The sequence below is a fragment of the Oncorhynchus mykiss genome, chromosome 25 (assembly GCF_057628025.1).
Source record: "Oncorhynchus mykiss isolate SJ-2025 chromosome 25, ASM5762802v1, whole genome shotgun sequence".
Taxonomy (NCBI): Eukaryota; Metazoa; Chordata; class Actinopteri; order Salmoniformes; family Salmonidae; genus Oncorhynchus; species Oncorhynchus mykiss.
Genome location: NC_143046.1, coordinates 80,593,838 through 80,604,455, shown reverse-complemented (window position 1 = coordinate 80,604,455; position 10,618 = coordinate 80,593,838).

The following is a 10,618-nucleotide window of genomic DNA, read 5'->3' as shown; positions in this document are numbered from 1 at the left end:
GAATTTCTAAGCAAACAGCTGGCGGCAGGGCTTTCTCCTATAGAGCTCCATTTTTATGGAATGGTCTGCCTACCCATGTCAGAGACGCAAACTCGGTCTCAACCTTTAAGTCTTTACCGAAGACTCATATCTTCAGTGGGTCATATGATTGAGTGTAGTCTGGCCCAGGAGTGTGAAGGTGAACGGAATGGCTCTGGAGCAACGAATCCCCCTTGCTGTCTCTGCCTGGCCGGTTCCCCTCTTTCCACTGGGATTCTCTGCCTCTAACCCTATTACAGGGGCTGAGTCACTGGCTTACTGGTGCTCTTTCATGCCGTCTCTAGGAGGGGTGCGTCACTTGAGTGGGTTGAGTCACTGATGTGATCTTCCTGTCTGGGTTGGCACCCCCCCCTTGGGTTGTGCCATGGTGGAGATCTTTGTGGGCTATACTTGGCTTTGTCTCAGGATGGTAGGTTGGTGGTTGAAGATATCCCTCTAGTGGTGTGGGAGCTGTGCTTTGGCAAAGTGGGTGGGGTTATATCCTTCCTGTTTGGCCCTGTCCGGGGGTATCATCGGATGGGGCCACAGTGTCTCCCCTCCTGTCTCAGCCTCCAGTATTTATGTAGTAGTAGTTTATGTGTTGGGGGGCTAGGGTCAGTTTGTTATATCTGGAGTACTTCTGTCTTATCCGGTGTCCTGTGTGAATTTAAGTATGCTCTCTCTAATTCTCTCCTTCTCTCTTTCTTTCTCTCTCTCGGAAGACCTGAGCCCTAGGACCATGCCTCAGAACTACCTGGCATGATGACTCCTTGCTGTCCCCAGTCCACCTGGCCGTGCTGCTGCTCCAGTTTCAACTGTTCTGCCTGCGGCTATGGAATCCTGGCCTGTGTACCGGACGTGTCCCAGACCTATTATTTGACCATGCTGGTCATTTATGAACATTTGAACATTTTGACCATGTTCTGTTATAATCTCCACCCGGCACAGCCAGAAGAGGACTGGCCACCCCTCATAGCCTGGTTCCTCTCTAGGTTTCTTCCTAGGTTCTGGCCTTTTCTAGGGAGTTTTTCCTCACCAACATGCTTCAACACCTGCATTGCTTGCTGTTTGGGGTTTTAGGCTGGGTTTCTGTACACTACTTTGAGATATCAGCTGATGTACGAAGGGCTATATAAATACATTTGATTTGATTTGATTTGCAAATGTCTATGTCGCAAAGATGAGAATGTTCAGATCTTGGCCAACAATCAGACCTATTCTGCTTGTAGGAGTAAGGAGTTCAGTGATGTTGAAACACCGGTATATGTATAGATGTTGAAACACTGGTATAGGTTGTGGCGTACATTAGATCAGCCACCAGGGGGGGACTCGTTGAGGCCTGGTAACAGATGGAGTATGCATCATGATGCGATGGCTCCATCTGCTGGATGTGCCAGGTCTCGTCGGGCTCTCCAGCCAGGACTAATTGGGGCTGATTGGGAGCTGGTGAGTAATCAAGGGCGGATTGCTCACCAGCTGTGCAAGGCCCATAAAGATGCCAGAAGGGCAGCACACAGGAGGAATGGGGGAAGAAAGGACTCCTGTGGTATGGTTGACGGTTGCAGAGGTAAGAAGAGGGCGTTCAGTTTTGTACCCGACGGCATCCCGGAGAGGGTCTCGTGGGGGATACCTATCATTTTCTTTTTGATCTATTATTTAAATAAACACCCTTTAAACTGAGCTAATCCTTCTCTGTCCGTGTCTGATATTGATAAACGTCTTGACCAAACCCCTGGGTCTGCCACAGGGTATAGATGTTGACACCGGTATGGATTTAGGTGTTGAAACACCGGTATGGATATAGATGTTGAAACACCGGCATGGGTATAGATGTTGAGACACCGGTATGAATATAGATGTTGAGACACCGGTATGGATATAGATGTTGAGACACCGGTATGGATATAGATGTTGAGACACCGGTATGGGTATAGATGTTGAGACACCGGTATGGGTATAGATGTTGAGACACCGGTATGGGTATAGATGTTGAGACACCGGTATGGATATAGATGTTGAGACACCGGTATGGATATAGATGTTGAGACACCGGCATGGGTATAGATGTTGAAACACCGGCATGGGTATAGATGTTGAGACACCGGTATGGGTATAGATGTTGAAACACCGGTATGGATATAGATGTTGAAACACCGGCATGGATATAGATGTTGAGACACCGGTATGGGTATAGATGTTGAAACACCGGTATGGATATAGATGTTGAGACACCGGTATGGATATAGATGTTGAAACACCGGTATGGATATAGATGTTGAAACACCGGTATAGGTATAGATGTTGAAACACCGGTATGGGTATAGATGTTGAGACACCGGTATGGGTATAGATGTTGAGACACCGGTGTGGGTATAGATGTTGAAACACCGGTATGGGTATAGATGTTGAGACACCGGTTATGGGTATAGATGTTGAGACACCGGTATGGGTATAGATGTTGAGACACCGGTATGGGTATAGATGTTGAGACACCGGTATGGATATAGATGTTGAGACACCGGTATGGATATAGATGTTGAGACACCGGTATGGATATAGATGTTGAGACACCGGTATGGATATAGATGTTGAGACACCGGTATGGATATAGATGTTGAGACACCGGTATGGGTATAGATGTTGAGACACCGGTATGGATATAGATGTTGAAACACCGGTATGGGTATAGATGTTGAAACACCAGTATGGATATAGATGTTGAGACACCGGTATGGGTATAGATGTTGAAACACCGGCATGGATCGAGCTTGGTACATTGTGCACACAGCATTTTTTTAGACTCAAGTATTTTATTTGTTTGACCCATAGATAAATAAACCACTTACAAAGTGAAGTGGAATAGTAGGTCATAGTTGTCACAGAAGACACGTCGTTGTACTCTAGAGCGTATTCTCTGTATTAACACCCACTTCCATGTTGGAACGGGTGCTCTCTCTGCATCTTTGCTAAGATGTCTGTGTGTGCGTGTGTGTGTGTTCGGAGAGTGATTTATCTGTATTTGACAGGTATGTAAAAGGGATTCTTCCATTTTAACGAGAGCAATACATCTCTTCTTGCTGCGTCCCTGTATTCCACGGTGTGTGTAGGCAGCTAACAGAATGAATGCAAGAAACACCACTCTTGTATTCTGTACTGCACATTCAATGCTCCCTTTGAGTCAAGCCCTTAGTCCCTATTATTGTTGCCCTGATTTTCCACCCTGGGTTCAGGAAAGTTTGTGAAGACTTCCGGGGTCATGGAATTAACATAATGGAGTGTGTTGCTAGATTATAACACATTTTGGATTTCTCAGGGGCTGGGCACATGTATCTATCTTCAAATATGTTTTCTTTCATTCCTCAAGACATCATTATGCTCTGTGATGTCCAAGCTAGTCTCTCTCGCTCTCTCGCTCTCTCTATCCTCCTGTCTATATTAAGAATCACACCAAACAATCCATCCATCCAAGGTGTCATTAGTGATGTTTCAGGTAGCTTAAAAAAAAAGACAACGAAATGTGGGCTTTTATCAAATACCATCTTTCCCTACTCTACTCTACCCTACCATCCATCAGAAGCATCCCTTCCCCAAGGGTATATAAGAGCAGGCAAACTCTGACTCCTTTTATCGTGAGCTGTACGTGCCCCATTTCTCACACACCTGAGAGTACTTAAACTCTCCACCACACAGTAAGAGACTCGCTCGGATCGGTGTACCTGTGATAAGAGGTGAAGCCAGGAGCAGGAGACTCACTGGAAAAACAAGCCAACATTTCTAAACACTCTGTATGGCAGAGGAACTAACCAGCCTGAAGTCAGAGAAAGCTGAAGACTTTGGTTCCTGACCACAACACACTGGGTTCCTGACCACAACACACTGGGTTCCTGACCACAACACACTGGGTTCCTGACCACAACACACTGGGTTCCTGACCACAACACACTGGGTTCCTGACCACAACACACTGGGTTCCTGACCACAACACACTGGGTTCCTGACCACAACACACTGGGTTCCTGACCACAACACACTGGAGACAAGGCGCCGGTCATTCACCAGTGTAAGAGAAACATTCATGAAATTACTTTGAGAATTATTTTGTAATACTCTAATTTAATGTTTTGTATTTAATGTTACTTTTGTCTTGCTTTTCTGTGTATTGTTGATTTATTGTATTAGATTTAGTATGTTGAATTTACACTGCTCTCTGGTGTCTGTGAGATTGCTTATGTTTTTAGGCAGGAGAAAATAAAGTTAGAGTTGGCCGAGTATAAATAATATTGACAGCAATTTAGCATTGGTTTCATTATACAGGACAATACAAGGTTACAATACAAACGTATTTAATCACAGTGCATACTGATTTCTGGACTGTGTGATGCGAGTGTCAATGCATTAACACATTGCTGTATAATTCAGTGAGAATATCTAGCGTACTGATAGGGTGTTTGTATGATATGCTAGACAATTGGTATAGGAGAAGGTACTGCTTTTATATCCAGTGAAGAGTTTAAAGTGACCTTCATTTTTTCACTGAGTATAAATGTAAAAGTAATATTTCAATGAGCAAGTAATCTCTCGTGGACTGACTAGTAAGCACAAATGGTACCGTCGATCTGACACAACAGGATGCGCAAGATAACAAGCAGAATTAGGTCTGGTGCTTGGGTTTCCCCTCACTGGCTATTTGGACAAATCACGATTTCTCAAGGTGTCAGCATCCTTTGAATTTCAGAAGAGGAGGGTACATTTGGACCATAGACTTGAAGCTCTTCGTTCTGGTTCCGATCCTCGTTCTATGTCTTCTCTTAACACATATGGACCCAGAACTTAATCAAGTCAATCTGACCAATTACGCAAGACTTTAGTTCTGGGTTAACCAAGATTAAATAGTGAGTGAATATGAATGTACTGTATCACGAGAATAAAACACTAATGTATTTTCTTCCTATTGGCTGGCTGTGTTGCCTGGCGGGCTCATAGAGTGGGTTTAAGGTATGGCTGCCTTGGCTCCTCCTGCTGCCTCATGCCCTCTTGCTGCTGACCCTAAGTGCCATAACTGGTGTCCTCCAGCTATCCTCAGCCACGCCGCCGACCCATACACATGTAAGACTCAGTATCCCAATTACTTGTCCTTTCTCCCTCTAAGACAGAAGACAGAGTGAATCTCAAGTGTTTCCTCATTCTTCCCGTCCTGTATCTTTCATCTTCTCTATGTCTCCTTCTCAAAATGTCAGAGGTAAGCAGGAGAGAGGGATTGAGGACGGGACTTGTCTTCTCTGCCATTTTGAAAAGGAGGCGAGGTGAGACGGTCGAAAGTGGTCATGGGGAACAAGTAAACAATTTTGAAATGAACCCAGATTGTACATTCTGTTTATCCCCCTTGTCCCCAAAATCAACCCTTTTACTGTTGCAATTTGAGAATACGACACCATGATAGTGACATCAATCTTTCTATTGTAGTGAACACAATTGTTCCTAAATTGAACTTATATCTATAGAAATGGTTCTATCGTTCCCAGTGACATCCATTGTTCCTATATGGAAGTGAGTTCTATCATTCCTGTTATTTTGTCTGCTTCCAGAGGCACCTCTCCAGGCGATCCAGGAGACAAGAGGGAGGATTGGGAGGGTCTCTGGCCCTCCATCTCGCTCCGTGATTGGAGCATGCAGATGTCAGCCCCAGACTTTGGTGCGGCCAAGAGCAAGGCAGAGCTCCTGGGGGAGCAGTGGCTCCCAATGGTGGGCCCATCACAGATGGACGAGGACATGGCCAAGGGCTGGCTGGGTGACTGGTCTCTGCAGGGATCTAACAATGAGGAGAAGAGGAACATTGTGGTGGCAGATGATGCAGCTTTCAGGGAGATGAGTTAGCTGCTAACCGCCATTTAGAGAAAGAAGTGGCTTAACTCCTATATGTAGAAACTGTTGGTTGTCAACTCCCAGTAGTAATATGACTGCAAACCCTATACATAACGTACCCTGATTTAAATAAAGTATTTAATATTGTACACTGATTGAAATAATGACATGTTCTTTCCGAATTGAAAAGTCAATAAAGATATTTATATTAATCTTGGCCATGTTCTGTTATAATCTCCACCCGGCACAGCCAGAAGAGGACTGGCCAGCCCTCAGAGCCTGGTTCCTCTCTAGGTTTTTTCCTAGGTTTAGGCCTTTCTAAGGAGTTTTCCCTAGCCAACGTTCTTCTACACCTGCATTGCTTGCTGTTTGGGGTTTTAGGCTGGGTTTCTGTACAGCACTTTGTGACATCAGCTGATGTAAGAAGGACTTTATAAATAAATTAGATATATTTATCAGATCTTTGTGTGATGTTTGATGAAGAATAAACTCTGAATATGGAGCATCAGTCGACACAGGATATACATGCATATGTTTATGTAAATATTTTGATCCAGTTTAATTCTTAATTGAAGTAATGAATACTTTGAGATACTTCCATGGCGACGGCGCCATCGTTGTACAGCTGTGGGGTCTACCATGGGACTGTTCATATGTTGTTAATGAGCCTAAAATAAAACAAATGATTGATCACTGTATTCATATTGTTATTGTTCCTCCATGGTTCCATTGTGTTTATGTTTCATCTTTTTGTCATACGTAAATTCACTTTTCTGTTTTAGCTGATGAACTTAACTGATGGTTTCCTCATTCTGGTGGAAGGTGTAATACAGGGGTGTCAAACTCATTCCATGGAGGGCCTAGTGTCTGCCGGTTTTTGGTTTTTCCTTTCAATTAAGACCTAGACAACCGGGTGAGGGAAGATTCTTTACGAATTAGTGACCTTAATTCATTAATCAACTACAAGGGAGGAGCGGAAACCTGCAGACACAAGGCACACTGGAATGAGTTTGGTGTAATATACAGCAGGGTTAGGGTTAATTGAAAAGCAGTTGTAATTTACTTCTCGTAGGGACTGCAACCGGGATTCAACCTGAGGCGGGATGCAGGGTGCTTGATCTGAAGGTCACTTCCGAATGAGCCGTCATCTGCGCAGGAACATTGACTTTAAAAGGTGCAATGTCGACAGGACTCTACAACGCCCCTCACATTGAATCCTGGCCTGCATTTTGTACATACGTGTGTGTGTGAGTGCGTGTGAGTGCGTGTGTGTGTGTGTGTGTGTGCGTGTGTGTGTGCATCTGTGTGCGTTTCAGAGTGTGTGTGTGTGCCTGTGTGTGTATGTGTCTGTGTGTGTGTGTGTTTCCATGTGTGTGCGTGCTAAGAACTTGGACTGCAGATGGTGATCTATTCCCTAACACCCAAGTCATGATGTGTTTAAAATTTAACATTTTAATAAACTTATGATGAGAAAATAAATGGGGGTCGAAGCTAAATACACCAGCCTGACCCCATTACTTCTGGTGAGTGGACCATTAATCTGGTGATGCGGCAGACCTGTGATTTACGAGTCTCTCTCTCTCTCTCTCTCTCTCTCTCTCTCTCTCTCTCTCTCTCTCTCTCTCTCTCTCTCTCTCTCTCTCTCTCTATATATATATATATATATATATATATATATATACCGCTCAAAAAAATAAAGGGAACACTTAAACAACACAATGTAAATGCAAGTCAATCACACTTCTGTGAAATCAAACTGTCCACTTAGGAAGCAACACTGATTGACAATAAATTTCACATGCTGTTGTGCAAATGGAATAGACAACAGGTGGAAATTACAGGCATTTAGCAAGACACCCCCAATAAAGGAGTGGTTCTGCAGGTGGTAGCACAGACCACTTCTCAGTTCCTATGCTTCCTGGCTGATGTTTTGGTCACTTTTGAATGCTGGCGGTGCTTTCACTCTAGTGGTAGCATGAGATGGAGTCTACAAACCCACACAAGTGGCTCAGGTAGTGCAGCTCATCCAGGATGGCACATCAATGCGAGATGTGGCAAGAAGGTTTGCTGTGTCTGTCAGCATAGTGTCCAGAGCATGGAGGCGCTACCAGGAGACAGGCCAGTACATCAGGAGATGTGGAGGAGGCCGTAGGAGGGCAACAACCCAGCAGCAGGACCGCTACCTCCGCCTTTCTGCAAGGAGGAGCACTGCCAGAGCCCTGCAAAATGACCTCCAGCAGGCCACAAATGCGCATGTCTGCTCAAACGGTCAGAAACAGACTCCATGAGGGTGGTATGAGGGCCCGACGTCCACAGGTGGGGGTTGTGCTTACAGCCCAACACCGTGCAGGACGTTTGGCATTTGCCAGAGAACACCAAGATTGGCAAATTCGCCACTGGCGCCCTGTGCTCTTCACAGATGAAAGCAGGCTCACACTGAGCACATGTGACAGACGTGACAGTCTGGAGACGCTGTGGAGAATGTTCTGCTGCCTGCAACATCCTCCAGCATGACCGGTTTGGCGGTGGGTCAGTCATGGTGTGGGGTGGCATTTTTTGGGGGGGCCGCACAGCCCTCCATGTGCTCGCCAGAAGTAGCCTGACTGCCATTAGGTACCGAGATGAGATCCTCAGACCCCTTGTGAGACCATATGCTGGTGTGGTTGGCCCTGGGTTCCTCCTAATGCAAGACAATGCTAGACCTCATGTGACTGGAGTGTTTCAGCAGTTCCTGCAAGTGGAAGGCATTGATGCTATGGACTGGCCTGCCCGTTCCCTAGACCTGAATCCAATTGAGCACATCTGGGACATCATGTCTCGCTCCATCCACCAACGCCACGTTGCACCACAGACTGTCCAGGAGTTGGCGGATGCTTTAGTCCAGGTCTGGGAGGAGATCCCTCAGGAGACCGTCCGCCACCTCATCAGGAGCATGCCCAGGCATTGTAGGGAGGTCATACAGGCACGTGGAGGCCACACACACTACTGAGCCTCATTTTGACTTGTTTTAAGGACATTACATCTAAGTTGGATCAGCCTGTAGTGTGGTTTTCCACTTTAATTTTGAGTGTCACTCCAAATCCAGACATCCATGGGTTGATACATTTGATTTCCATTGATCATTTGTGTGTGATTTTGGTGTCAGCACATTCAACTATGTAAAGAAAAAAGTATTTAATAAGAATATATATATACATACACTGCTCAAAAAAATAAAGGGAACACTAAAATTAATTCAGATCTAGGATGTGTTATTTTGGTGTTCCCTTTATTTTTTTGAGCAGTGTATATATATATATATAAGTTTATTTTCATGTTTTACATATACAGTGGGGCAAAAAAGTATTTAGTCAGCCATAAATTGTGCAAGTTCTCCCACTTAAAAAGATGAGAGAGGCCTGTAATTTTCATCATAGGTACACTTCAACTATGACAGACAAAATGAGAAAAAAAATCCAGAAAATCACATTGTAGGATGTTTTATGAATTTATTTGCAAATTATGGTGGAAAATAAGTATTTGGTCAATAACAAAAGTTTATCTCAATACTTTGTTTTATACCCTTTGTTGTCAATGACAGAGGTCAAACGTTTTCTGTACGTTTTCACACACTGTTGCTGGTATTTTGGCCCATTCCTCCATGCAGATCTCCTCTAGAGCAGTGATGTTTTGGGGCTGTTGCTGGGCAACACAGACTTTCAACTCCCTCCAAAGATTTTCTATGGGGTTGAGATATGGAGACTGGCTAGGACCTTGAAATGCTTCTTATGAAGCCACTCCTTCCTTGCCCGGGCGGTGTGTTGGGGATCATTGTCATGCTGAAAGACCCAGCCACGTTTCATCTTCAATGCCCTTGCTGATGGAAGGACGTTTTCACTCAAAATCTCACGATACATGGCCCCATTAATTCTTTCCTTTACACGGATCAGTCGTCCTGGTCCCTTTGCAGAAAAACAGCCCCAAAGCATGATGTTTCCACCCCCATGCTTCACAGTAGGTATGGTGTTCTTTGGATGCAACTCAGCATTCTTTGTCCTCCAAACACGACAAGTTGAGTTTTTACCAAAAATTATATTTTGGTTTCATCTGACTATATGACATTCTCCCAATCTTCTTCTGGATCATCCAAATGCTCTCTAGCAAAATTCAGACGGGCCTGGACATGTACTGGCTTAATCAGGGGGACACGTTTGGCACTGCAGGATTTGAGTCCCTGGCGGCGTAGTGTGCTACTGATGGTAGGCTTTGTTACTTTGGTCCCAGCTCTCTGCAGGTCATTCACTAGGTCCCCCCGTGTGGTTCTGGGATTTTTGCTCACCGTTCTTGTGATCATTTTGACCCCACGGGGTGAGATCTTGCGTGGAGCCCCAGATCGAGGGAGATTATCAGTGCGTTAGACTCCGACCTCCTGTATTGGTTCCTTATTGTCCAGGGGAAGTGTGGTAGATGAATGACAGGGCAACATTTTAATTTCTGCCTAAATAGACATACCCAAATGTAATAATTTTCCATGAGATGGCCATAAATAATAACTGGTTGTGTTTCATAGTTTTACAAAGGTCTGGAACTAACCTTTCTGGTTAACATGGGAAGACATTGCTGAGGTGTACTCACTTTTGAGGACACTAGCTCAAGTACATAGTACAAATATTATATAAATATAGAAAATCTGAGGGGCTTGAAATGACTGAAATGCTTTCTAAATGTAATGACAATTAAACTGTAAACAACTTACTAT